Source organism: Harpia harpyja, chromosome 5, assembly GCF_026419915.1.
Source record: "Harpia harpyja isolate bHarHar1 chromosome 5, bHarHar1 primary haplotype, whole genome shotgun sequence".
NCBI lineage: Eukaryota > Metazoa > Chordata > Aves > Accipitriformes > Accipitridae > Harpia > Harpia harpyja.
The window spans coordinates 46,185,840-46,213,226 of NC_068944.1; the positions used below are offsets into that span (position 1 = coordinate 46,185,840).

At 35.6% G+C, this 27,387-nt stretch overlaps 1 long non-coding RNA gene across 1 annotated transcript; it reads left to right on the forward strand.

The window, feature by feature from the left end:
- On the forward strand, nt 1-27,035 carry LOC128142211 (uncharacterized). The gene is made up of 3 exons (XR_008235302.1): nt 1-216; nt 3,169-3,264; nt 26,156-27,035. It is a non-coding gene; the product is annotated as an uncharacterized LOC128142211 (long non-coding RNA).
- The last annotated feature ends 352 nt before the right edge of the window (nt 27,036-27,387 follow it).

Below are 27,387 nucleotides of genomic sequence, written 5' to 3' on the forward strand. Positions count from 1 at the left end.
GAGCTATATAACATAGTATGGAAATTTTATAGCCATTGTCGACTGCTAGCTCCTTAGGTCTGAAAAATGTGAGTACTGTCTTCAAAAAAGTCTACATGGGAACCATGCCAACAATGTGGGACCAGGAAAAGCAAATTGTCAGACTGAGACAAAACTGTGGAAATGGAGAGAGAGGTGGAGAACTTAAGATTTACACGTAGCAACGATGCTCAGATGGTATGCATTCATGTATTTGAAATCCTGTTTGTATTATATTGAGAAATACTGTACATGATTAGTGCAGATTTCTGTGAACTTTTAACACTTCAAATGGATTAGAATGTCCTATTTTGATCATATCCATATTGTTCATTGTGATAAGATTAGGTCCTGAGTCATTAAAAAATGTTTGGCTTATTTCCATTACATTCAAGCATGTTTTAAGTAGAAAAATATAGAATACAGTTTTCCATATTGTGCATATATAACACATGTTTGAGATTAATCAAATCATAGTCACCTCTAATTAACAGCAGGGAGCATTTCCAACATGGGACAGAGCCAGATGACAAAGAAATGAAGCATATATTTAAAAGATGCAGCATACTAAGAAAAGAAAAATAGGTTATGACTGCCTTAAGAATACTGAAAATTTTTTAAACCTGTGGTTCTGTGTGTGTGATTAATACAAACTGACAAGTAGCCTAAGATTTGTTTTGCTTTGTTTTTTAACTTGGATGAAATTTTTCAGAGCCAAACATTTGTGTAGGTAAATATAAGTTATTCTTTCAAAGTTAATCTTTTTCTCTTCACCCTCCATGATTACTAGATTAAAAAAAAAGAAAAAAAAAAGGGAAGACCTTTGCAACTTCAGATCAGCAGCTTTTGTTACAATTTATGAAAAAGTCTTATTTGTACATCAAAATTCTATCATTTACGTTGGTCCATGCTTAGCACCACAGGAAAGGCTATGAACAAGGAACTGATCAAGGACATACATTGAGGTAAATGATCTGCAGGACTCTTTCCTCCTGTGTTGTTGAAATAGGAAGTTGTACAGTTGATGAAGAAGAAAACTCTAGGAAAAAAAAATAAAGTGGTCATGTGATGAAGACAGTTGAATACTGAGCTGAAGAACTAGAGATTTTCCTGGCCTCTCCCACAGAAATCAAGCAAGATACTTCATCTAAACTTTCTGAATATTCAATCTGATCTGTGGCAGACTGAGCTTTCCAAAGTACAAATGTAGCCAATGATAATTTGCTCTGAACAGTTAAAGATCTTTACAAAGAAGCATTAACAAAAGGTGTGAGAAAACAAGGTTCAGTTCTGTCCTTTGTCTGACTGGGGATTTGAGCCAAGGTCATCCACATTGCAGGAGAGGACAACAGTGCCTGAGCACATACAAGTTTTTCTGTCTCTCTTTGTTTCAATAACTGCTAAAATTGCCTATGAAAAGGGGAAGACTGCAAGAAAGACAGAGAGCAATCCCTCTCAAAATAACATGGAATGATGTTGGTTCAAACTGCTTCGAACCAAAAGAAAAACTAATCTGTGTTCTCACATATCCCAAAAGAGCATTCTGATACAAAACTATTTCACATTTTGTTTTTGCTTTATATGAGCCTCCTTATCTTCTTTTGCCCTGTGTCCCCAAATCTGTTTCAACTGCCTATCTGTAAAATGATAATACAGCTATATTCTCACATCTCAGGATACTGATATTTATGAAACACTCAGACACCATTGTGCTGAAAAACAGTGGCTATATTTATAATTTCTTTTTAGTGTCAGCATGTGAGCTCTGTTTCTCAGTTCAAATTGTGTAAGCCGGTGCATACTGACATTGCCTGTAGGGTGCAGATATAGAATTTGCCACTGAATGGACTAGAAGTTTGTTCCAAGATCTTGTTTTGGACTCAACTAGTTTATGCAGTGTGCATAATCAGGGAATTTAAAAAAAAAAAATTATATGTGAATTAATTTGAAGATCTTGGAAACTCACATAGAGAGGCTTATGAGCCAAGGATATTTTTTTATTCAGATCAGCACTTGAATATTTTACTTTGAACACTGAAAGATAAATGGTAAGAAATCAAAATGCTGAACTATTTGTCCCCTAAGTGATAAAAGTCATCATATAAGCTGGATGTTTAAAGGAAGTGATACTATCAAGTGATAAAGCTAGAAACATGCAAATATGCATACATAGGTTGGGCAGAAATTAAGATACCTGGCATCCTTAATTGTGATTGTCATGGTTTAACCCCAGCCAGCAACCAAGCTCCATGTATTCGCTCACTCATTTCCTTCACAGTGGGATGGGAGAGAGAATCAGAAGGGTAAAAGTGAAAAAACTTATGGGCTGAGATAAAGACAGTTTAATAGCTAAAGCAAAAGCCACGCACGCAAGCAAAGCAAAACAAGGAATTCATTCACCACTTCCCATAGGCAGGCAGGTGTTCAGCCATCTCCCGGAAAGCAGGGCTCCGTCACGTGTAATGGTGACTTGGGAAGACAAACACCATCACTCCAAACGTCCCCCCAGCTGTATATGCCCAGCATGATGTCATATGGTCTGGAATATGCCTTTGGTCCGTTGGGGTCAGCTGTCCCAGCTGTGTCCCCTCCCAACTTCTTGTGCCCCCCAAACCTCCTCGCTGGTGGGGTGGGGTGAGAAGCAGAAAAGGCCTTGACTCTGTGTAAGCACTGCTCAGCAGTAATGAAAACATCCCTGTTATCAACACTGTTTCCAGCACAAATCTAAAACATAGCCCCATACTAGCTACTAGGAAGAAAATTAACTCTACCCCAGCCAAAACCAACACACTGATGTATTGTGAATGCTGAATATTTGACTTTGCCACAGTGATGCTTTTTTTAAAAGCAAAATCAGCATCAGAAACTGCTCACAAGATAAATAGATTTCAGGAGGTACCCAGTCTAAAAAGTGAAATTGGATTCACTTCTTTCATATGGATGCTTTTCAAAAGGAACAGCTGTGAAGGGAGTCCTTGCCTGGTGTGGTGTATTGTCTGACTTGATGAGGTCAGAGATTTGGCAAGCAGACACATTCTCTAGCAGGGAAGTAATTTTTGTCATTTTTGGCCACCTCGTGCCAACCAAGCTAATGTGTGCTAAAACCACATAGCTCTGTCTGAAAAATTCTCATATTTTTATATTTCAAAGGCAGCAAAAATGCAGGATAAGTAAGAGCCATAACAAGGCACTGCTCTTCTCCAAGACATCAGAACTTTTTAACAGAATGGATACAAAACTTTTAAGGTAAATGATCTCTCTCTCTCTCTGCATACACACACTAACATATATTTGTTAATATCATTCTTAGAAATAACCATATTATTTTTGTTTGCGCTTTCCAAGATAATTTGGCCTTGAGCAAAAACTCAGCAAGACAAATTTCAGTCCAAACAGACCAAGTTGGGTAAAGCTCTAGGCAACGGAAAACCGTGTCTAATAATAGAAACTTTATGATAGGCAGCAGAATGATATACCACTATAATAGCATCCTGCCAATAGATGAAGATAGAACAACTGAATTTCTTGATGACATCATCTTGCTGAAACTGGTGAGAGTATGCAAAGGCTTTTTGGCTCATAGACATCAAATGAAACTTTGAAAATAACAAACGCTAATGAAAAAAACTTAACCTTGACATAAACTTAATATTCCTTTGCCTATAACTTTCAGAGCTGTATTGTATGTTAGTCTTTAAGGATAAGCATCAGCAATATCATGCAAAAATTCAAAAGAACTTTTTAAAGCAAGGAAAACATCATGTTCTTTTTCTTAAATTCTTTCAAAATTCTACTCAGAGATTTATAAGGAATGGACTTTAAATTGTCATCTATTGTTATCAGCAATAAAAGCTATAACAGCCAGCATCTTCTTCTAAAACCAAGAGGAGGCTTAAAAGGAGGCCATGATTCTGTTTAAGTTTTGATTTTAAGTTAATTGATTTATGTTCTTTTGGTGTTCCCTTTAAGATGGATATTTCAGTTGTCAGAGCTCATAATGGCAATATACGTTCTTCTAAATCCGGTAACCCCTAGGATTACATTGAGGCCCTTCTTAAGACTTCTAAAAGACCTTTAGGCCTCCCAAAACCACTAGAATGTTTTGAAGTAGAAATTTTTATCATAGGACATGACAGTATGTGGTGGGTTGGCCCTGGCTGGATGCCAGGTGCCCACCAAAGCTGCTTTATCACTCCCCCTTCTCAGCTAGACAGGGGAGAGAAAATATAATGAAAGGCTCGTGGGTCAAGATAAGGACAGGGATATCACTCAGCAAGTATCATCATGGGCAGAACAAACTTGACTTGGGGAAATTAACTTAATTTATTGCCAATCAAATCAGCGCAGGATAATGAGAAATAAAAACTAAATCTAAAACACCTTCCCCTCACCCCTCCCTTCTTCCCAGGCTTAACTTTACCCCTGAGTTCTCTACCTCCTCCCCCAGCAGCACAGGGGGACAGGGAATGGGGGTTGGGGTCAGTTCATCACATGTTGTCTCTGCCACTCCTTCCTCCTCTGGAGCAGGACTCATCACACTCTTCCCCTGCTCCAGCGTGAGGTCCCTCCCACGGGAGACAGTCCTCCATGAACTTCTCCAATGTGAGTCCTTCCCATGGGCTGCAGTTGTTCACAACTGCTCCAGCATGGGTCCCTTCCATAGGGTGCAGTCCTTCAGGCACAGACTGCTCCAGCGTGGCTCCATTCCATGGGGTCAGAAGTCCTGCCAGAAAATCTGCTCCAGCGTGGGCTTCTCTCTCCATGGGGTCACAGGTCCTACCAGAAGCTTGTTCCAGCGTGGGCTTCACACGGGGTCACAGCCTCCTTCGGGCATCCACCTGCTCCGGCATGGGGTCCTCCACAGGCTCCAGGTGGATATCTGCTCCACCATGGACCTCACCATGGTCTTCCCCACGGGCTGCAGGGGAATCTCTGCTCCGGTGCCTGGAGCACCTCCTCCCCCTCCTTCTTCACTGACCTTGGGGTCTGCAGAGTTGTTTCTCTCACATATTCTCACTCCTCTCTCCAGCTGCAGTTGCCCATGCTCTGTTTATTTTCCCCTTCTTAAATCTGTTCTCCCAGAGGCGCTACCACCATCATTGATTGGCTCTGTCGGACACAGGGGAAGCTTCTAGCAGCTTCTCACAGGAGCCACCCCTGTAGCACTCCGCTACTTCACATAAACCCAATACACAAGATTGAGTCTATCCTTGTCATTGTAGATTTCTCACCAGACTTGAATGTTCTGGGGTAGACAGTATTGCCAACTCCTGTTAATAGTAGTCTCTTCAGTTCCTACGAAATATGAATGGAATTTGTCTGAGTTGCTTTGGTGGTTTTGTTTGCAGCTATGAAGCAAAATTTAATCAGTGGATCTTATGGCCAAAGAATTTCTTATGCAAGGTTGTAAGATTTACCATTTTAAATCTAACCAAAGGTTTATTTAGCCAAATAATCCATCACATAAATCTTTTAAAGGAAAAATACCTTTTTTTTTAGAATTTCAACAGGTTTTTTCTTCACTCCTAACTATGGTTGACTATTATTACCACAATGTTCATCTGTCACCATTTTGGATGAGAACCCCTTTCATCTGTAACTGTGTCCCCAACTGGCTCTTAACACTTGGCTTCCAGAAATGTCAGCTCCTCATGGATCAATAAATCCACATAACAGTAAATTTTCTGGTTTTTTCATTCTTAGCAAAAAACAGTAGTTCATAGTCCTTCCACTTTGCCTGTTGCCAGATTTAAGTGTAATTACTAGAAGTTTGTTGGTAGCAATGACTCACTGAGAAATAATAAAGAATTTACGTTTGCTTCCCAAGGACTGATAGGGGATGCTGACCACAAGAGCCCACAGTCACTTCCTCATGTATTCTTCTACTTCACTGGAATCATTTTTCCTATGGGCTGCTCACCCTTCCTGTCTCTCTAATATCTTTTGCTGAAAAAGGTATCAAGTGCAATTATTGTTTTAATTGGCGGTATCTTGTTGATCTGCCAGATGTTAACTGTTTTTTCCTCATCCTCTTGTATCAGTGCTTCTAAAAGTTGGCCTGTGCATTATGACCATTTGACACCTGTTTCCTTACTGAGATTTACATCTAGTATTTCTTGGCATTCATGGAACACAACTTTGATCTGCTACTCAACCTACACATTTCTGACTACATTTCCCGTTTGTGTGACAATTGCATCACTGCACAGTGTACGCAATATTTGTCATAGTAGCTAAATCTACTTCCACCTTGTTTCATAAGGAGAAATATGTACAGGCAGACCACATCAGATGTTTAGCAGAATTGGCTTAGCAGTTTCATATGCTTAGTGATACTGTGATTGCCTAGGTTCTACAAGATGTACAGTCATGGTAGTGGACTAATTAGTAAAGCTAAGTCCAGAAAGGGAAAGGTAGCCTACAGAAATCATTGGATAATACCTTTTCTGATACGTAAGCTAGCTTCATAACAAAACTATATTTTACCATATAGCTGTTGAGACTGTGATATTTGGAGATAACCTACTTCTTCCTGGAGTATTTAAGTGCATGTTTACACTATATGGCTGATCTTACAAGTTGAACAAGCTATCTGTTTCCTTGCAAGGTAGGAAATATTCTAAGACTCAGCCAGCACCTGAAGCATGCTTTTAAAGAGTTCCTCTTTCAGGTATGCTTAGGAACAGACATTGGGAATGTGTTCAGATGACAATTTTTAAAACAAATGCCTAACGACAAAATTTTCCTGCATTTCTGGAGAGAGTCTTTGGAAGGGTAATCACCAGGTAGTTGCCAGTGAGTAATGAAGACATGAAATACTTGTTTTCTTTATAATGACACCTTTAAGAAGCTTTTTCCCATATAGATCCCACAATTATTCTCTCATTCCCATGCACCTGATGTTTTTTGGTATATGGGACTCTGATGACCATCTGGATACTCTGAAGAGTGAGGTGGGTTTGTATAAAGACGCATAAGGTGCTAGTTAAATGATCCTGAGTTTGCTTATATGGGATATACACTCCAACACTGTTACCTACAAGATTAGAAGCATGTCAGCGAACTCACCTTAGTTACACAATAGGCAACTGTTTCTGCTGGTGTATTTGCTTAATAACTATTAAGTATTTCCAGAGAAATAGCTTTCTGTAGCTTTCTTTTCCAATTGCATTTTCAAATACCTAGCTAGAACATTATGTAGGAAGGCAAATAACAATTCAGTAAGTTTACCATAACATATATTCATAAATTTTTACAAAGAAATTGAAAACACTTAGTCATACACCTAATATTTGTCTTTTACCAGCAGTTTATTTTGTAGCTGTAAGAAGAACACAGTGACTGTCTGGTCTCTGAGTAAGATATGCATTTATTATTAAAATAGTCCAAGAAGTGGGAAGGACATATCTCTTTCAGAAGAAGTATTGAGATATTTTGTCTAATTCTGCTGTCCCTTTTTGCTTGGACACAATAAGAAATTGATGCTGACCTCTACTTTAAGGAAGTGGTAAGACTTCACACTTGTGGGAAAAGCATTTTTGGAGATTATTTTGAAGTACTTTTTGAAGAAAAGAAGCTGATCAGAAATCTGAGATGAGCACACAGTTTTTCAGGAAAAATACAGAAGCTCATCTGTGTTAAATTGCAACCTTACAGAATTGAGGCCAAATTTTGAAAAGTTATGGCATGCTCTTTGCCTGTAGACTTAACTGACATAACACCATTTTGTTACAGATTCTATCCAGTTTCATCTAGATGAGTTGGGACTCATTGTTATTATTCAGTTGGGACTTATTTCTAAAGAAACTTCCTAGAATTATAGGAATGGTAAGTTTGATCTGAATTATTTGTCTTTGGGTTTCTTCTTCTTCAGATCCTTAATGCTCTCTTTACTGGGCAAAAAAAGAATATGGTTTTCTACAACAGGCCATCCATGCTGAATTTTATAGTCATCTGGACCTGCTTATCTTGCTTACATGGGCTACAAGACTGTTTAGGTGGAGAAGCAGAAGTAGCTTTTGTCAATGCTGAAGTGGACGACTTCATGTCTTCTTCTTGTACTATGTAAAGTCAACAGAATTTGGGGATAAAGAAAAAAAAATTTTCTAAATCTATGAACTCAAGGTACTATGAAAACAGCACCTTTCCATGGAAACCTTAAAAAAATAATTTTGTTTTATTTAGCCATGATTTTTTATGGGAAAAACAATAGTTATAATCCAGATCAACTGATGCTGCACATCAACACTACTAAGTATTAAATACTTTCCAGATTACATAACACATAAATATATAGTATACAAAAAGCTGGAAGAATATTTTTCTTACTACTGTTGGAAAAGGGGTTGTCATCATCCCATTTCAAATTTGTACCAGTTAGTGTGTAAAAATCTAAAAAAAGGTGAATTTTTATAAGTTTATAGTTCTTATTCTTCTCAGGCCTACTTTCAGAAACTCTTCAAGAAAGTGACAAATTAATCTTTAAAGCCCTCACTCCTATAAATATCTCTGCCCAATATATAGTGTTAATAATTTATAAAGCATAAAGACATACAACATTAGGAAAAAAACTTAAGAAAAATATTTACATTGTGTTATTTTGATATAGGAAACATTAAACTGTGAGAGATTTGCAGTAATATTCTTGAAAATACCATTTTCACTTTTCTTTTGTTCATGAAAAGAAGGTTCTAATGCTTTATGACATTATGTGGTGACACATCTATAGAACTTCACAATTAACATCAGTTTGGACTGAAACAAGTAGTTGCATTATTTAATACCTAATGATACTCCTGGATGAAAAAAATGTGCAAATTTTAAAGAATGCATGAATAATAGTTGTGGTAATAACAACATCTAACCCTTAACTAGCACTTTACATTCAGAGATTTAATATTTTGCTAGGGATGTGTAATTTAATTTAAATTTAAAAAAATACTAGGATTTCATATATATGTGTGTGTATTTAGATATGTATTTTGGGAATATAAAATGGATTTTTATAGATAAGGATTTTGGAGCACAGGATAATGAAGTGTCTTGTCTTAAGTATCAGCAAAGATACAAAAATAAATACCATTTGAATAAAGGGACGTGAAGAAGACCAAGTTATAACAGAAAGCAAATGAACATGTGAACTCACAGGAGCCAGCTACTCTACAGCAACTCTCTCTGTGTATGAACTGAGAGTCTATGGGAAAAAAATGCAATGACTTTTTTTGTTTTTCTTTCAGCGAAAAAGGGAATAGGCTACCTCATGTTTACTGAAGGGAAAAAAATGCACACAGTCTGAAAATATTTGCATTCTGTCTTACTCCACAGTAATTTTCTTGCCTGCTCTGGAGATTTGGGTTAAACTCATTTTATATTAATAAGGCCATGTAAACTGCAAGAAAACTTGTCTCTGCCTCTGCTCTCTTGCATATGTATTTATAGAGAGGAATGCTTGTTTGTTTGTTTGTTTGTTTGCTTGTTTGTTTACTTTTACTTTTAACCTGACACAGCTGTGTAAAAGATAATATAGTCTGATTGCTCATAATTTTCATCCCTGTAATTAATAAGCTGTGATAAAAGGGACTGAGATCACTAGAACAATATAATAAAATGTTTGTTTAAATTGGATACTTCTAGAAAAAGAAATAAAGATTTGGCAGGAATTAAAGCTTTTCCATCTAAATTATACCATATAATCTAAACTGTTTTTAAGCTTGAAAAGCATGAAAAATCACATAGCAAAACTGGAAGAAGGCATTGGCCAGACACAGGAAAAACACTGCCATGTACAGGAGGAGCTTTTAGAAAAACAGTCTCAGATCAAAATTCTCCAGCTGGACTGTGGTGCAGCAGAAAACCTGATAAAACACCACAGTACTCAGGTAGTAGCTTTGGTACAGTATATGAAATTGAAGCTTAGTATGTGAAGTAATATAAGTGAATGTTCTTAGATGATTTTTCCACTGGATAAGGAAATATGATTTCAATAACATTAGCTAAAAAATTCACTTTCAGTACAAACATGAGAAATATTTCTGAAAATATTTAGTCACTATAAATGAACATTCCTTCTTTTTAAACTCTTGTGGGTGGGATTCATCTTGTCTAATGTTAGGTGTCTACAGTCTGGGTGGGAATATATGAGGGAGGTGTCTAAGTTCTCATTACGGTCATTGGATACATAATCAATTCAGTTAGTGGAATCAAGGGCTGAATAAACACTGAGCCAATCAAGTATTAAAGTCTGTTTTCAAATGAGCCAAAAATCTCTCCAGATGACCATATGACCAGGCCTCCACTCAATGTAATGGAAGTGTAGGTATGCAGTCACATATAATCATCTAAATGCAGATGTCCAAATTTAGATGAGAATAATATGATCTGATGAGTTACCTTTTCCCAGCAATTCATTAAATGATACAGAATTATTTTATTTATTTATCTATTTTTGTTACTAAATATTTCACAGGTATAAATACTGGTCATTGCTCTGAACCATATCCAATATATAAAGACAATGATTTAAAAGGCAATGATTTATTATGGCAGAGAGAAAAAAAAGATAATATATGATTTTGCCTGTGTCTGACTCTTTTATCATTTATATTTAAGGTGGTTTGTTCTTTTGAAATTTGGTTTTGTTTGTTGTTTGTTGGTTTTTTTAATAGAAAAAGAAGGATGAGAGAATGTGGGTAGATGAGAAAGTGAGAAAATCAAAAGAATTAGTAGAATGACTAATACTGTTTTTCTACCCTACTGTTACCAGAAGGGACCAATGGAGATGGATTATGTGCTGTATTATTTCACTGAAGTAGTGTATTAATTCTGGAGCATGATTGAGCCTTGAACAGAAAGAACATAATAAAGTTTATTCAACTGAAATTTGTTGCCAACTGTGGGCTTTATGGTAGCAAAGTGCTTCCGCTGAAAACACTTAAACATTCAGGGGGGAAGGGAAGAAAAAAGATACTGGTTGAAGAAAACAAGTTTTGGTTTGTAAAGGTTTCATTATATACAAGTTCTCTGGAAATATTAGTTGAAGAAATACTACACAAAATTTGGATTAAATTTTTCACTTAGTTTTATGATAAATGTTTTGCATTTCCAGTATTTTTAACATATAATGTCATTAGGGTATAAAAAAAAATTTAACAAATACAGTAAATTGCTATTCATTTGCTTGAATAAGTATTTTTAAAAAAGGTGATTTGAGACTATAGAAAGATTTTATGTGGAGATAAATAAGCAACAAAAATCAAATCAAGGAATTGGAATAGTTACTTGTCATAAACCTAGGATTATCAATGTATTTTAACACAAATTGTTTTATGAATACTGATTCTCCCCCAATAGAAGCAAATTGCTACTGGCAGCAACTGGTTCCATTAAGCTTCCGAATTAGTCAGTTCTCAAGCTAGGTAACTTGGGAAGGTACACTGAAGGTTTCATTTTTCTGAAGACTCCATTTATTATCTTTACTTATGTAAAGAGTTCATTAGAGAGAATTTTACATTGAAATATGGTAACTTTTTAGCCTCCTTTAATGCAGTCACGTAAGTCTTTAACTACCAGACATAAAACTGCTTAATTCTGCAGATATTAATGGATACATATGTCATAAAGCCAGAAGAAACACTGTAATCAAATCTCATATGTGGCACAATGCACACCATAGGACTTCAGTGAATTAAGTAGTACCTTGTCTCCAAGTAAATATGATTGAAATGGAGCATATTAAAATAGAGCATATATTTTTTTTAATACATTCTTGACTTTAAATAGTCAGTGTTACAGTATTCACGACAATCCTTCATAGGTTGTCTCCATAAATCAGGCTTTTGAAAACATGCAGCATGTTGATTCTGTATCATTTTAGCCTCTTACTCAGAATGTCATAGGAAGCCTAATATAGAACGAAAGTATTTTATTCTATCAATCAACTTTATCAATAACATTTGAAATCTCATAAAACCAATACAGCAGATAGTATGACAAGATGTGTTTACAGTACACCCACAGTAATTTGTATTAATTATATCAATGTACATTTGTTCTTTGTAGCTACAGTTAATGCAAATTAGTGTGGATTCATGACATCAGCTCTTCTGATAGTTTGACTGGAATAGATGAGTAACTGCCAGGGTGGAATTGTTTGAATCACACTGTTAAACCCTAAAAAGTATTAACAGAGAATTAGTAGAGCATTAGAGCATTACTTTTTGCTTTTCAAAAAACCTTCCAAGGTTTCCAAGGCCACACAACCTAAAAATGGTCTAAAATTTATTTCTAACAGTGCTTCAAAAATTCTTAGGTATGGTCTACCTAGGCAAGTTAAAATATATCTATACCTCTGTGGTTTCAATCACTTTTATCCTAAGCCAAAATACTGTGTATTCCATTGTTACTTTTGATTTCTTTAATTTCTTTCTTTAGGGGGGTGGGGGAGGATCTATATAATGCTACTGAACGTATTACAGAAAACATGTTTTTATATTCAAATACTTTGAGTGAATTGCATCCCATTCTTTCATTTTTGTGAGATGTCTTCTTTTGAGATAATTTTGTGTATGTGTGCATGTTTGCAAATGAGTGTGTGCACGCAAATCAATGTCCACGAGTATGTGTATATTAAGTTGTCATGTAAGATTTAAAAAAAGGTTAGGGTATGTTTACACCTCAAAAGCATGACTTTTTCAAGATTCCTTTTGTAAGAGGAATCATTAACCTTTAGTTTTGTAATTAATTCCTACTCATGTGTCTTAAATTGATATCCAAATTAGTATTATTTATCTATAGGGGGTGTTATTTGTAATACTGTGCTAAGCATAGTTTAACAGCTCCAATACACCAATTTTCTCTGAAGTCTCTGAGGAAAACTCAGATTTTCCCCTCCGAGTCTAATTTTCAAAATCATGTCTTGAAAGTCTTCACAAAGGTAATTTTAGATATTTAGAAGTCTGGTAACCTAAAATGGCTTAACTGACCTTGGTTGAGATTTTGTTTATCATGTTTTTGAGAACATTGTTCCATTAGTGATTTAGAATTCAACATCATTATGACATCAAATGTTTCTAATTAGATCAAATTACTCAAATGGCTAGTTTGTTTGTTTGTTTGTTTGTTTATGACAACAGTGATTAACTCGTATAGTGATTGCTAGAACAGAATTTTGTAGTGTTAGTATTCCATCTTAACTTATAAGTAATTTTCTATCGCAAGTTTTATCAGTAAACCTCTTTGTGCATATGTTACTCAAAGAAATCTTGAGTAACTTAAGATATTAAACTGTACAGACTAGATCCGTCTAAAATAGGCAGTATCTATGAGGTGATCATTTTGATTTTGTTTGCCTTGAACAAATAGCTGCTGTTGAAGGCGAAAAAATGCTTTCCTTTTCTAATGGAATTTCTTTTCATTTCTCCCATTGTCATAGTTTTACAATTGAGCAATTTCACATTTTATTACAAAATACATTGAGGCAGGTGCCTAGAAGATAGGGAGAATGGCATACTCCATTTTCTTGTGGCATATATTAAATTTTTAAGAGCATATTTGCCTGGGCTTCTGCTGGATTTAGTCAAACTTTAGCTGACAGATAAGTAATCACTGTATAAACATTTTTTTGCTGTACTGAAGTTTAACTTCTCTTCATTCAGACTTCATGATTTCTGCATTTTTGCGTATAGTAGGGTGTTTGTTTTTAGCAACCAATATGGTAAAAACCATACTGTAAATGAGAAGAGTTAAATAAAGAGCTAAATTTTCTGAGTGAAAAAACAGGACATTGATTTACATATTGTTTTAATACAGAATAAGACAATACCTAATAAAAAAGTTTCATTCGTTTCCTTGTTGCTATTTACTGTTACTGTTGCTCTGTCAATAGCTATTATATTGCAGTCTTTTTGTTTCTATAGGACCATATGTTTTACACATTTAACTACTCTAGCTTTTTCAAGTATAGCTTTATCTTTTAAAATGATAATATACCTTAGTTACACCAGTAAGCTGACTGTTGGTTGAAATGCATTCAAGTAGAAGTGATATTAATACCTGTACAAACTGGATTTAAGGGCACATTGTCTACATTTGCTTCATTGCATCCCCAATATTGTTGGAAAATAGGGACTAATAAAGACACTTCTGAGTGAGTGCCAAAAAAAGAAAAATATAGAAGTTTCAGAAAATGAGTTCAAGGAGTCTGAGAGTCACGTCTTTGAAGACTCTTTCTTTCATTACTCTTTATTATTATTTAATCAGAACTATTGCTTGTAAGTCATGTGAGACCATTCTCCAAAATGCACGCCAGTGAATACTTTAGTCCTAATTTAGTATAATCTTAGGAAACATTCAAGGCATCCACATGATATATACTACTTAGCAGCAACCTGAATGAGGGGTTTGAGTATTTGGTGTGTGCTGCTGCTCTACCATTTCTGCTTATGTAACATTTTAGTTTCCATATCTAAAATACTTCAGAAATTACTGTTTTCATTTACTTTATTTTTCTCTTTGTTCATCAATAATTCTTTTCTTTTCCAGGTTGATTTAAGGAAATCAGTAGAAAGCTACATGGAAATTCCTTGTTTCAAAATGAAAATTTCTAGAATTATAGCCGTTATGTACTTAAACAGCCACCTGACATGCCATGTGCTGTAGCCACTCTACAACAATTTATGCTTATGTAAATTGTGATGTAGAATAGTTGATGTCTTTTATGATACATCACTTCATGGCTTTTATCTTCTAGGTCAAATATAATTGAAGAAATACCTTAGGCTTGCTAAATTGACTTTGCACCACACAAGGTAACTACACAATGAAGTAATGTTAATTTAGAGATAATATTATGATATGAGAGGAATTCTAGTCTGTTTATATGTGAGAAGTCTTGTTATCGCTAGAGAAACTACGTTGAAATAAGTAATACCCTACATCTTATAAAATTTGGGAGGGAAACCATGTAGGGTATTACCTTCTTCCCTCTTTTTATGCTGTCAGTGTGTGGATGTAATTTCTGTTACACTTTACTCATACATTTAGTAAAGATCACACTCTGGTAAGGTTACAGCTCCTGGAGCAGTTCCATAACTATTGTGAAAACTAAAGAATTTAAATATACAGTTTCTATTTCACTTTCTATCATCTATATTAAATATACACATAGATGGCAGCCAGTTAATATTTGATAGAAGGGAAAAAGCCCTAAATGTTCAAATATATTATCCACATACCTGATTTTTAATTTCCTTTCTTTGAAGATCTTTCCCAATAAAATATATAGTGAGTTTCACAAAGTCTTTCCCATTTTGTGCCTTTATTATTTGGGGAGAATATTAGGCCATGCTTGCAGATGGGGAAGAATAGAGGATGAGAAAATATTGAGAAAACATTGTGATTTCATTCAACGTTTTGTGTTGGAGAGAGAAACTGAAGCTTGTCTAGCTCAGTGCATTCAGGCTAGATTTAGGAAAAGATCTTTAAAAAGAGAAATCAAAATAATCATGTGGATGCATACAGATAATGTTAAGGTACCTGTGCTGCAGAAGAAAAAAAAAGTTTATTAGTATTCATATTTGATGCCCAAAATATGTTGAAATTACTAAAATATGTAATTTAATTAGCAGGAGAGAAGGAAATGTCACATAGTAATATTCAAGCACCTTTAGATATCCATAAGAAACTAAATTTAAGATATGAGGTCGGAAATTACAGACTATGGCCTCGTGTATTTTAATGTGGAGAATGTTTACTCATCAAGTAATGAGTAAATGGACCTCCTACAGCAAGATCAGATAATAGCCACTAAGATTTGCTGCATGCAATGATTCCATTTTTTTCTTCAAAGGTTTTTGTTCAAAGGTTGAGTTTTATGAAAAAATATTAGCAAGGCTGCAAGGGGCCATTTTTATATATATAGCATTAAGAATCTTGAATTCCTTTGGAAAGAAATATTCAGGATTTAAAGGGCATAAGTTTATGGGAAGCTAACCACAAATATATGCTGACAAGGTAATACTTTGTTTCATCATATAGCACTGTGTAATCTTTTCCATAGAAAGCGTTGCCAATAGTTACAAATCAAAATATTTTAAAAAACTTAAATATCACTACTGACTGTGTATTGTAATATAAATAAGAATTAGGAAAAAACAGCAAAACATATAAGGTGTCATATTACTACTGAAACTTTATAAATATTTGAGGATGGGGCAGTAGAAGATGATTAGCTGTTTGATAAAATAAAAAGTTCTGATTTCTTTGGTTGAAAATCCATTTTCATTGAATGCCCAGCAATTCTAGTGTCTCTTTTCCTGAATAATTTCTATGCTTTCTTCTATCCTTATTCATGTTCCTTTTTCATTTTTCTCTTTTAGAACAACTTGTGAGGTTTTCTATTATTTGATTATTTAGTTTTAGATTTCCAGTGGTTCCAACTTTTCCAGTTCCAAATCCCTCCCATCATTCTGCTTAGTGTCAGGCTGAAATTGCTCTGAGGAGTCAAGGCATGTGTGCTACCAGGACAGGGGATCATGGAGAGGTGTTAAGAAGTTTGGGCCGTTGTTCCCATTCTGCTGTGAATGTGCACTGCACTATGTATTTGACAACTTATCTGAAGATAAGGCAGTATTAAAGTGTAGTATAGAGACACTTGAATTAAATTTTAAATAGATTACTCCATTTCTAGCTGCAGTCTATACAGAGTATTTTCAGTTCAGTAGCAGCTGTAAATCCTACCCGCCCCCTGCCAAAAAAAAAAAAAAAAAAAGGTGGGGCATGTGGGGAGGAAGCTCTGGCATTGTACTTTCTGTTTCAACAGCTGTGACTGGAACCCAAACAATTTGATTTAAAACTTAACAAAGTATCCCCCAGTGCTACGCTAGAGACATTCTTTTATCTGTAATGTTGATGAACCTAAAAATTAGTGTTATGAATTCTCTGGTTCTGCTTCAAGAAAGTTTGGTTCTTAGGCTGATGTCTCACATCTGTCCAAAGAAAATACTGTTTTACCACCTGCGACATCTCTGTGAGTAAGGGAAGAGATGGCTGGCTTTCTGTAGTAAGCAAAGAGGCCAGAATTTCTGCACATTAACATAGCCTTTGTTCTTTTCTTCTCAAGCTCAACTTCTCGCTGTGCACATATAAATTTTCTCTCTTCTTCTTTACTTAGCACTAGAATGCTGAGCCGTAGACTTCTGTGTGACAATGAATCAACTGGCTGTATACTCCATTCCCATAACAGAAATAAGGGCACTGGGGACCATATGACACAAAAAAAAATTCCAGAGGCCTTCCAAATGTTACTATAGCTGTTTCTACATAGCTTTTGGACTCTACATTTAAAGTGAGTCAGAAAAGTTTGCTACTGATGTTGACTCTTCCACATTAGAGGAAAGTACTCTGTATGTTTGATATAATTCTAATGACTGAAGAAGTTATTTCTTCTTTCTGTTATTGGAAATCTTGTTTCCACTCTTTTGTTTGTGTGACAGTTATGGAGCATATTTTATGTTTGTCTTTACTTTCAAAGGAAAAAGGTGAGCTATTTGCTCTGTTTCAGGTTTTGGTATTTGAGTGTTCAAGAAAACAAGGAACCATGAGCAGAATAATTTACTTTATTCCTATTTACAAAATCCCAGCTTCTTTTTTCAAAATTTATTTTATTACTTTTCCCTGTGATTAAGTGTTCATTATTAAAGAAAAGATGTTTAAAATTGCTAAACGTAATTACAGAAGGAATCTGCAAATATGCTTTAAGCATCAAATAACTTTCCAATGACATTCTGACATTCTTATATTGGTTATTCTTTTGTTTTTAAAGAGTTTGTATTCAGTCTGTATTTTTTATTTCTTTTATTATCTTGCAACACATTTATTGTTACAAATACTCTAAACAGGGATAAAATCAACTTGATTTAGATATTGACTAATACCTGGTCTGTTAAAAAATGCCTTGATGACTGCCTTGACTCATTTATTATTCCTTCCCTCAAAACATTAATAAAAACTCCAAAAGACATCTTCAGCTGCACTATAGATTTTTAGCTGGGAGTTGAGAGAGATTCCATTTTGCCAGAAAGTAAAGTGTAAGCTTGTGTTGTAATGTAATCTTAATTATCAGTCTTTTAATCATTTCCCTGGTCTGCTCAAAATACTTATGTTGTTGTTGTTTGTTCTGAGGTACTAGTCCGCCACTAAGCTGCGGGGCTTGACAATAAGGGACAGAATTGCCATGGTTTTGTAGTATAGTAGAAGGACGCACTTGATAGAAGATAATGAATCCCTGATTTGTTTAGAAAGCTCAGTTCTTGTCTTGTCTTACCTGCTTTGGCATTAAAGTATGCAAGAGTACCAATTCTGTCATCGCAAGACTGAGATTTTACAGCTGTAAATCCATATGATTCTAGAAGTGACTCTAGAGTTTTATGCTCTACTAGTGATAATTCTTAGGTAGTCATCACAATGTCAATTGTGAAGCTCCAACTGGTCTGCAGTCTTTCCAGAATTAGAGAAGTGTGTTAAATTTAAATGATATGGAAATATTTTTTGAAAGACTACATAGCTCAAGACAAACATGATAGTACTACTTCAGACAGTGTAAAAAAAAGTCCCAAAATTTGTAGTGAAGGTTTACTGAAAACTCCTCTGTGCATCCTTTTATATGAACATGCAACGTCCACCCACTTTTCAACATTCATCAAGACCATGGTATTGTTAAAGACTGAAATGTTCTCCATATATGAAACAATTATATATTAACAGTACAAATTAAATATAATACTACAGAGTATATATATATATATACGTATTTATGTAGTTCTATTGTTTCTATCTGCTAGTTAGATAGAAGGTTGTAAGGTCATTAAGACAGTAAGACCTTATCGGGTTGTCCCGCTACCCTGACCAAATATAGTAGTACACTTTCCTCTACCTGTAGTCTCTGGTTCTTTTCTGGTTTCCATTGCCAGAGAGGAAAAAAAAAAGCTTCAGAAAGCTGACTAGAGCTGGAAACTTTTTCTTGGTGTAGTTTTATCTTTAGGTTTACTCTTGATCTAGTCTCATAATTTTCTCTCTGTGCAAAATAGTAATGATTTGAAAGATGGAGGCAGTATAAAATTTGCCTCTTTCCACACATCTGCAAGTGTACTGAGTCTGGTTGGGATGGAGTTAACTTTCTTCATAGCAGCCTGTGTGGTGCTGTGCTTTGCATTTGTGGCTAAAAGAGTGTTGATAAGACACCAATCCTTCACCTACTGCTGAGCAGTGCTTGCATAACATCAAGGCTTTCCCTCTCCACTTCATGCTCCGTCAAATAAGTAGGCTAGTGGTGGGCAAGGGGTTGGGAGGGGACATATTTGAGACAGCTGTCCCACACTGACCAAAGGGATATTCTATACTGTATGCTGTCATGCTCGGCAATGAAAACCTCAGGGAAAGGAGAAGGAAAAGGGGAAGTTTGTGATTGCGGTCTTTGTCTTCCCAAGCAACTCTTATGCATGCTGAGGCCCAGCTTTCCAGGAAGTAGCTGGACATCTGCCTACTGATGGGAAGCACTGAAAGAATTGCTTTTTCTGCTTTGGTTTCTTGTGCAGCTTTTGCTTTTCTTATTAAACTGTCATTATCTCGATCCACAAGCCTCCTTGCTTTCCTTATATTTTGTCCCCATCCTGCAAAAGATGGGAGTGAGCAAGAGGCAAGGGTGGTGCTGGCAGGGATCAACCCACCACAGACTTTAAATGGGCAGACAGTGAGCTTGCATATATGCAAACACGCACACACACGCATACGCACACACCTATATATGTATAAATGGATTGCTGTCGAGTTCTGTTCATTAAACACAGGTTTTGCAATGGTTTGCCATTGGTATAGCATGAAGCAAATCACATCACAAATTAAAAAGCATAGACACGAGAACACATTTTTTCCACGTGGAAAAAAACAATAAAAATGTTTACAGACCTTGCTTCTCTGCATGAAAAATCCATGACCTGGAAAGGGTACTTGTTCACACTGTGGTTATGAGGCTTAGATCAACATCTCTTAAGTAGCTAAAGAATATCCCATATCTTTTGGAAATAGAAATCCAATGGAAGTTTTCTGCAGGGGATATCTTAAAACCAGAGGTAGGAAATTAACAAATTAAACAAATCAGAAAAGACTCAAAAGGCCAGACCACATACTCTCTAACCATCAGTAGAACTCTGAAAGCACATGTATATCTTAAAATATTTATGCACATATACGTGCACGTACTGTACTACCAAATATGTTTCTATTTCATTTGTTCTTTTGGGTTAATAAAATGGAAATTTGGAGGAGAGGTGAAACCCGTATGACATATCTGTCAAAATATTCATTACAAACAAAACTCTTCACACTTTTTAATAGTAGATGTTATTTTATGCACATGTTTTGATGTCAGCATGATTATCTCTTTGTCATTCCTATTTTGTAAGTACTCTTCTTGCTTAATTTGACAGCATTCATTCTCCTTCTCTAACTTTTTTAGTGAGTGTTTCTTCAGAAAAGCTAACATTCTGTTGTCAAGTATATTTTTACTCTAGTAAGTAAATCATCACTGACCTTTTCTAGATTGTCTGAAATGTCCCTTATTTGACATGATTAACACTATGCAATTTATCGATCATCTTTTATTTCATTGTAATGTTTAAGTACTGTATAATAATTAAAGTGCAGTTTATGTTGTAAATGTCATTTTTCTCCCACACATTTATTCCTGATGTATACTTTTTTTCCATTTTGTTCACACCCCCCCCCCAATCTCTTCAATATTTTGGGGAATTAAGAAGTCAGTCATGAAGGACATGAGAGAAATAAATATGAAAATTATTAAGTTTGATCTGAATAAGATCCATAAGATATCCCCTGTGTATGAGTTGCTTAACAGAAAAGCTATCACAGAAGACAGCTGCAATATTTCCCAGTGTTTTAGTTTAGGACATTATACTTTAAAGTTGTACTGTGCTGAAAAGTACAAAGTTGAACTGAATAGGTATTTTTTGGAAAATATCTACACAGCTAGATAAGTAGTAGAGCATGATTAGAACTTTGAATTTAATTGAGAGAGGGTACAAAACCAGTAATGGATGAATGTAATACCATGTATTAAAAAGAAAATGCAGGCAAACATTTTTTTAGCTCAGGCAAACACATTTTTGAGCTTTATTTTACAAAATGGCTCAGCATAGCTTAAAGCAGTATGACAGGAGTTCTGAAATGGCACCTGCCTACTTATCCATTTGTAATATTGACAGAAAATAGATTTGTAGAATGCAAAGTTGACAATTTCCAACCGGATGTTGAAGCACTGATCTACATGACAGGAATTGTGATCATTAGTTGCCATGCTTGAAAAGGATGTGGACAGATTCAATGTGCTTAGATGCAATCAGTCCTGAAATTAATGCATAAATGGAAGAGACACTTTTTCATTATTGCCTACTTTGGGGGAAACAGTGGGTGCAGTACTGTCAGAGTTCAGACTGATAGATATTGATACAAATCATTTTTATATGATCTGCCTATTTATTAGAATTGCTTTTCTGCTCTGTATATGGAAGTCCATGATGCATTACATTCTGAACTTCCCGATGTTCAGATTGCTGTTCTCATTGCAAGAAATAATGAAATGGATTCATTACTTTATTCTTAAAATATTCTGATTTATTTTAGGATATAACCTCTTCAATGATTTCATACACCCTTTTGTTGTCTAGTTCATTTATTTTACTGTAGAAGGGAACACATTATACATATTTTTAAGACAAAAATTTCAATAAATATTTTAAGAGTATGTGAGTACGCAAACAGAAACAGGGAAAAGGACCTGAGAAGATACAAAGTCCAAAGGTGTTTTCAGCATTAGTGAAACCCAAGATTGTTAGTGTCATGACAAACACAGAGGAATTATGATTACAAGCAACCGTTTCTTGAATAAGCATCTATAAAACAGAAGCATTTTTTTGTGTAGTTTTAGATTTTCTTTCAAAATTATGTTCTGCAAAACAAGATTCTCTCACTTTGAAACCAGAAGTGCAAAGCTGAATCAAATAATAATCCATTGCAACCTGAAATTTTGCATATGGGGGGGGGTTCTCCTTTATGTATTTATCTTCTGAATTCAGCAGATGAAACTGGGAAAACCTGAGGGATGAAAGAAACTACTGTGAGTTCTCTGGACACAAAGATTTTAAAAGGAAATTAACACTACTACAGTGAAACAAACAATCTGATTAATAATGATTTATTAGTCTAGGGCTGTAGTGTTACTTCTGGGCTTCAGGCCAGTATCTCTTTAGGGTGTTATACTTGTGGAGGAAAAGAAGAAATTATATCCTTCACTGCTAGTTTTAAAAACAAATCCAACTATTTTGCAGGTAAATGTAGAATTAGAACACTAAAAGTAGCAGCAGGAAGCAAAACACTGGTAAGATATACAAACACAAAAGTGTATCATTAATGTAAACCTGAGACCATCATATCTTTTTGGTATTTTCAGCTGTGTTTGGGTGTTTATGCACATAAGAACTTTGCCTTCACCTCTGCAACATACTTTATTTTCAGGAGAGAGAATTGTACATGATTCTTTTCCAATTTCTTCCTATGCCTTATTTCAAATGTACAATATTTGGGTTATTATCCCTTATCTCCTCTCTTGCTTGTCTCATAAACATTTCTTCCACCATGTCATCTTAGATCTGTAGGGATTTCATTTTTTTTCTTTTTTTTTTTTACTTAGAGTATGTTGTGTGACAGGTAAGGTGTTCTTCTCTGTAGTTACTTTATGAAATAAATACCTGCTTATACATGCTTCCTCAAAATAATAATTGCAACTGTTAAGGTTTTTTCTGCAGTGTGCTTTGAACTAATTATTTTTGATGATCTGCTGTTTTCCTAGTGTATGAGGATTCTCTGTTAGCTATTGGAATCCACAAGCTCTGTATTTTCAGTACATCTTGAAGCAAACAGCCAGAGCTCATATATTCATTTACTGTGGCAAAATAGTGAATGCTGAAACCAGCTCAGATTCCCACGGCCAATACAGATTTGTTGATGCAGTGCAGTGCCTGGGCTAATGAGACTTGATTCTCAGCCAGTGTAGTTAGATAGACTGTACAAATATATTCGTACTACTTCTAAATCCAAGACTGACTTACTCAACACTGGTTTGATTATCTCTAATGTTGTTCTACATTGTTTATGGACATATATTAAAGTTTATACAAAAGAGTATTTCTTGGGCAGTTAATGTTGGGCTGCATAGCACCAGCTAGCCTCTATGTTGTATGGGTAACAGTCATGGGGCAAGGACTTTTCACAATCCACTTTACCTCTGATAGGCTCCTGCTTCATACATATGTGGGAAAGGTCATCATCAGCTGTTAATGTTGTGCTGTTCTTCTCTACCATGCAATACACTGGACAGCCTCAGAAGTAAAGCCAAAGACATATAGTGTCAGAAGGATGACTAGACCAATAAAATGCAGATCCTTTACTTCAGTCATGTATACTCACCCTCATATTACTGACCCGGGAATAAAAGTCCCTTAATTGTGTGACTAGGAACACCAGTCACATTTGATGGGAATAATACATTACAGAGATTAGGGCAATTTAAGAATATTTTCTTTCTATAGAATATTTATTTATTTTATGACTTATGCCATGGAAGCTGCTATTTGCCTGATACAGTGTTAATGTATAAAGAAAAACCAAACAAACAGCCATATTCTAGGCTGAGAACAAGTTAAAACAATATAAGTAAAGTCAAAAAGAAAGACAATAATGACACTGATCGAGGGAACATGTGGTTTCTGGTAGTCTATTTGAAAGAAACATTGGTTCTGCTGCTGAGCATTTTCCAAAGCTGAACATTTTTCCAAAGCTGCAATAGCAAGAGGTCATATTTCTCCAACATCCAGTTTCATAGCAAACAAGGTTAATGTTCCTCGCTAGCCTAAGTCACAATGAGATCTACTCCACATGACATTACTTTTATCATCAAGATCAGGACTGAGCAACTCCCTGAGCTGAAAAGGATTTTGGCATGATTTAAAACAAACTGCTCATTAACAGCTTTCTTTAGAGGCACAATATGTCTGACAACATTGAACTTGTTCAGATTTTCCAATAGGAGAACCTTCCAGGCTTCAAGAGCTTGCAGACCTGTTTAGACAAATACTATTTCTCACAACTGAGGTCGTCTTCTCTATGTAAGCTATGTAAGATCCATCCAGGCTTGAAGGAGGAAACATTCATCAGAACTAAAGATGTGTAGAATTAAATAAGGAATGATGAATACATCTAGGAGGTTCCAAAAATCATGGGGATGCATGGGGAAATTATGTCTACCACCCATATTGTATGTGCAGAAGCTGTTAAAATAACATGGAAAAAAATATTTGATGACAGGGAAATGAAAACAGTTATTGAAACTACTAAATGTTAATGTCTTTTTGTCTCCTCTATACCTCTTAGAGCTTTATCTTATTGACTACTCTGCTTCCTTTGCAAACTCCTCTCCCTGCTTGTCCCTAATTTTTTAATGGGACTTCTCTCATTGCCTTTTCCATATACCCATCCACCTCACTTTGTCTCCTTCAACAGATACTTATTCCAGTGCAATCCATTCTGAAAAGTGTCATAGAGTCATAAAACAATTTAGTTTTAATGAGACCTCTGGAAGTCCTGTAGTCCAACGTCCTGCTCAAAGAGGTTCAATAAGAGTAGCTTGCTAAAGACTGCATCCGGACGAGTTTTGAATAAATATTTCCAAGGGTATCTCCAAGGAAGAGGGGCAACCTGTTCTTGTAACTGACCAAATTCTTGACAAAGAAAAAAATTCCTTAGATGTATTCCAACCTTCCCATGATATAATTGCATCTGTTTCTATTGTCCTATCACTATGCCCCCTAAGGAACAGGTTTGGGCTCCATCTTCTCCATACTCTCCAACTAGGAAAAGAGTATCCTGATCAATCCCTGCTAAGCATTCTGCTCTTACGACTGAAAAGTGCCAGTTCTCTCAGCCTATCCTCTTCTGTCTTATACATCCAATTATCTTGGTGTCCTTACACTAGACTTCCTCTAGTACGTCAATGTCTGTCTTTTACTGGAGAGCTCAGTACTGGACACAGTACTCTAAATTTAGTTCCACAAGTGTTGAAAAAGGGGGGAGTACGGGGGGAAGTACTACCCTTTATCTGCTGGCAGCACTTTTGTTAACCCAGCCCAGGATGCTGTTGGTCTTCTTTGCTGCAAGGGCAAACTTCTGATTCATGTTAAACTTGTTGTCAGCAGGACCCCCAAGGTCTTTAATGCAAAACTTTTTTTTATCCTGTACTAAATTATTCCTGCCCGGATGCAGGACTTTACAATTACCTTTGCTGAACTTCATGAGGTTCCTGTCAGCCCATTACTCCAGGCTGTCAAGGTCTTCCTGAACAGCAGCCCTACTCTCCAGCAGAGCGATTAGTATAGAATCTGTATTAGGAGGTTCAAATGCAGAAAAAGGAATTTTCTGTAGTCCATACTTAATAGCTCTCTGTTCATTTTACAGAGGTCTGGTACTGTTTGTTCGTTTCCATCACCGTCTCCACCCTAAAAGGGGATCAGTAAACAGAGATGCTTACATCTCTTCTGACTCGAGATGGGTCCTTTAAACAGAGGATTTGTTGGTGTAGTACAGCTGCATGGTCTTGACTCAGTTTTACTGAAGAGATGTTGTTGGTGTAGCATAAGGAAGTAGACAAGCTAAAACTATGTAAGATAAAAAAAGGTAAAAAAAAAAAAGACAATGGTGTAATTGTTGATACAGCAGTCATTAATAGCTCAAGGACTCAGGAAGAAAAATACTTACCTGAAAGAATATAAAACATTAAAAAGCCTCTCAAAGAACAGGATGATGGAGATCAATGTATTCCTAGCAGCAGTCGAGGTTGACCTTTTCTTACCTGGCAGATGACTGCCTGGTCACAGAGATTTGTTGATTGTCTCATTGGGCTTTGTGAGCAAATTAATGCTTGGCCTAGAAAGTATTAGTTCCAGACATTTGGTCTTTGACCATTAGCCAATAAATGATTTTACTGTACTTTAGGTTGTGTTTATCTTGCTTACAGAGTCACTGTCTGGTGAAAGATATCCAAGGAAAAGAGACCCAGAGAGGGAGGATTAAAGAACCAGCATTACAAGAAGATTGTTGCAGACCATGTAAATGTTCAGTCTGAAGATCTTTATGTGTTTTACAGAGATATAGAAGATGAAAACATATGCTGCATGACTGCCTATTCCTACACCAAGGAGTTTCCCTAAGCAAGTAGTTTCCATCTCCTTCTCAACTTGGTTTCCCTTTGCTTTAGCAAGAGTGTATGACAGTTGGGAACAACAGCTGATGCTTTGCCTGCTGCATGTCAAGGACAGAATGCAGCTCTTGCCTTCCTGGCAACTGAGAAGGCAGATAAAAGGTATAAAACCACCTCCTGCAGCATTAAATGTTTTCATTTTCACTGGATGAAGAAAACCCAAACAAACAAACAATGGAAAAGGCTGCCATTCATTATCTTTGGTCTTCAACAAACCATTCTTCATCATCCTCAGTCTTCTGTTGCAAATAGGAGCAATTTTGTGATCTTCCTTATTCCTCTTCTCTGGGGACACAAGAGCAAGGAGAGAGTAGTCTTCTCATCTCTAAAAAACTGTTTCCTCTACAAGCCAGAAGATTACTTTAACTGTTCTCCTTCTGGTCCACTTCCTTTTGCACTTAGTACTTGGAAGAGCATAGAACTGATTTTAAGCACTGTAAGGAAATATTTGAGCCACATTATTCATATAAATTATTTTATCTCTTGATTTATGTAATTTGTGTGCCTGAAGTGGATGATTTGTTTCATTGAGATCACTATAAGAAAAAAAACCCAAACAATGTTAAAATTAAGCATTAATAATTCATACATTTTTTAGACATTTGTTTCAGTTAAATAAAATAGAAATGTAGCCACATAAAAATCCATATCGTTTTAAGCTGATTAGATCAATAAAGTATGATCTCATGAAGGATTTTATTATTATTCTTCCTTTCTATGCTAACTGACTTCAGAAAAGCAGTTTCTGTACCTATTTTGTTTTGGAGTACTGCAAAACTCGTAAGTGGATTTATTGTAAGATCATTCAAAACATTCTATTAGTTCTAATGAACTTCTTTGTTAAGATTTAATATTACAGATAATTATAAAAATGATAAAGAATAGAGATAAACCTAAACATTCTCTCCAGATGGTTTAACTTGGATAAAATATCAGCATCAGACTTAATAATGGAATAAAAGGTTTCAACTTCTTTTTCAAAATATGCT